Source organism: Falco cherrug, chromosome 4, assembly GCF_023634085.1.
Source record: "Falco cherrug isolate bFalChe1 chromosome 4, bFalChe1.pri, whole genome shotgun sequence".
NCBI classification, from domain to species: domain Eukaryota; kingdom Metazoa; phylum Chordata; class Aves; order Falconiformes; family Falconidae; genus Falco; species Falco cherrug.
The window spans coordinates 46,421,164-46,424,090 of record NC_073700.1 but is presented as its reverse complement, the minus strand read 5'-3'; positions in this window follow the sequence as shown (position 1 = coordinate 46,424,090).

The following is a 2,927-nucleotide window of genomic DNA, read 5'->3' as shown; positions in this document are numbered from 1 at the left end:
GCCTGTCTCCATTTTTCTTTTTCTTTTGACAAAAAAGTTTCTTGTGAATTTGTCTTTTCATGAGAAATCAATTGGCAGCCTTGAAAATCATCTCTTAACATCAGCATACAGGCTTACGCTGTGCCTCAATGGGCTGTTACACTACTAGCAGTGGAATTAAGTCAGCAGTTCTCCATGCCTATTCAACTCTTGCCCTCTTCCTAAGAGAAGCCACTGTGCTGGGGAGGGGTCCGGGCTGGATTTGCTGGGTAAGAGGCTGGGGAGCTGTCACAGCCGTTGTTGGCTCTGACCTGGTGAAGGGCTCTTGCACCAAGTGCCCTAAACCTGCTGGCGTGACCTAAACCTGCTGGTGTGCTTGTTGCCAGAGCTGCAGGTGGGTCTGTGTGCTGGGTCATTTGCATGTTGATGGCGGTGGCTTTGAATGCTGCTTTTCATCTGACCTTGAGGCTTCAAGGCATTGTAGAGGAAAAAAAAAAAAAGGCAAAAAGTGTGTAGTTAGTGTCCGTAACTATTTCATCTGAGTCTTCTACACTGCTTCAGTGTTTGTCTCATTTAAATGTGGGGTTAAGCCCAATGACACATCGAGCTGCTGTGTCAGACCCAAATCTTCTCCAAGGAACCTTCTCCCAGGGGCTGTGTACTGCTGGGTCCTCGTCTCTGCTCTTGTTAATCGCTATTAATAGGGCTTAACTCTTCAGGAGTGGCTAGCGCACTGCTGCAAGTTTAAAAGACTTTTTTGCAAGAGCAGATGTGACGTTGGCTGGATTTGAAATTCAGGCTGTGTTGGGCTGTATCCATGGTGCTAGAGGTCACCAGGTTGCTCTCAGAAGGACTTTGTTCAGTTCAGCGTTGGTTGTTTTTTGGTGACTTGTCTGGATCGTACCGGTTCTGCTTGCGGCGAGTCCTCTTGGCTTGGCTCTGCTCCTCACGCAGTTTCTTCCATGAGCACAGATGGGAGCTGCTCCTTCTGTGTTGCGTGCACCCAGGTGTAACTTCCATGCTCTGCCTTCCACGGGGTGTGACCGCTTTGACTTCCTCGTTGAGGTTTGCTTTGTCATTTATCGCTCTGTGGAAAATGGTACGATGCAAAGCCGTGGCACTTCAAAGACGGAAGGAGACCTTGCTGCTGTGCCACCTTTCAAGCTTGTCTTGGAGACAAGAGACCTGCACAGAATTGGCTCTTCCAGGTTAGTGTAGGCTGTTAACACCCGCTTGAAACTCCTCACCGACCTCTGGTGTGAGATGAGCTGCCACTGGTCTGTCACACCTCAGCTCAGCGCCCGCCGAGCAGGATGGGGTCGGGGGCTGATGGAGAGCAGCGCTGTGGTGGCAGCAGGGAGGAGACACCTTGTCCGACAGCTGTGTGCTGGCTTGGTCATTGTTCTGCTGCCCGGCCACGTAACATCTGTCCTTGGAACATCTGTCCTCGCTTCAAACCTCTGCTGACAGCCCCAGGTGGAAAAGCTGCCTGGCTCGTGCGGGAAGGCAGCAGCAGGTGTGAAGATCCGTTGTGGAAAGATGAAGGCTGCTGCCAAGCAGGGCTGGGTGACATCCCTAAATCCTTCCCCCTCCCCCATAGCTCGGTGCCTCAAAGCCTTCCCCTTGACCCTGCCGGTCTGTCCCTAAATTCCTTCCAGTTGCTGCCGCTCCATCCCTAAAGTTGGTTGGCCCAAATGATACGGGGTTAAACAGGAACAAGATGAATCCCAGTCTGCCTTCGCAGCGCGGTTAAAAGTCACTGCCCAGAGATACACTGATCTGGACCCTGAAAAGCCAGAAGGGATTGTTCAGTTGGTGTCTAAGGGACATATATCTATAGGCTCGGGGCACCCACCTGCTCTGGCGTGGGGTTCCTGAACTGCAGGCGTACGTGTGTCTGTTCCACCGCTAACCTCCATGGGGGATGGACAGCCTGTCACCGTGGGCTTCACCACGGGCTGCAGGGGACTCTGCTCCCGGAGCACCTCCTCCCTCTTCTTCACTGACCTTGGTGTCTGCAGGGCTGTTTGTCTTATGTATGATCTCTCCTCTGTCCAGCTGCAATTGACATTGTGCAGTAACTTTTCCCCCTTCTTAAATACGTGACCACAGATGCGCTGCCACTGTCAGTAACAGGCTCAGCTTTGGCCAGCTGTTTTGGAGCTGGCTGGAATTGGCTCTGTTGGATGTGGGAGAAGCTGCTAGAAGCTTCTCACAGAAGCCACTCCTGTAGCTGCCCAGCTACCAAAACCTTGCCACGCAAACCCGACACATTTTGCTTCCCTGTACCTCTCCTCTGTTCTGTCCTGCTCCCTCTTCCAGTCTCCCTGTTACATCTCGTTCTGCTGCTCCCTTTGCTTTTACTCTCTCTGCTTTTGTCCTGCTCCCTCTGCCACCTTCTCTTCATCCTCCATCTCTGTCCTGCGGCCCATTGCTCTTTTCCCCTTTACATCTCTGTCCTGATCTGTACCTGTCTCTCTCTCTTTTTTTTTTTTTTTTTTTTTTCTTTCTTGCCCCCAATTTCTCTGGCCTGGTGTCCCTGGTGGTCTTTTTCTCCCTGCACCTGTACATGTCACTTTGTGTCCCTGCCTTCATCTCTCTCCCCTTCCTTATTTACTTTCTCCAGCCCTTTGCCTTGCTCCCTGTCACTGCTTTTTCTCCGTTCTGTATCTTATTATCCCCGTCCCCCTTCCTGTTCATCCCTGACCTTCTGCTGCTCCTTGTCCCTGGTATTTGTTGCTCCTTGTCCCTGGTATTTGTTGCTCCGGCTCTGTCCCACTTTTCTCCCATGCTCCATCTCTCTGTTGCTCTCCTTCGCTCTCTCCCAGTGTCCTGCACCCTGTCCCTCTTTCTTTTGCAGCATCCCATGTTCCAGCTCCCCGTTCCTCTACATTGCTTTGTCTTTCCGTGTCCCTCTGGCCTTGCTACCCAGGGCTGGTTTTTTTTTC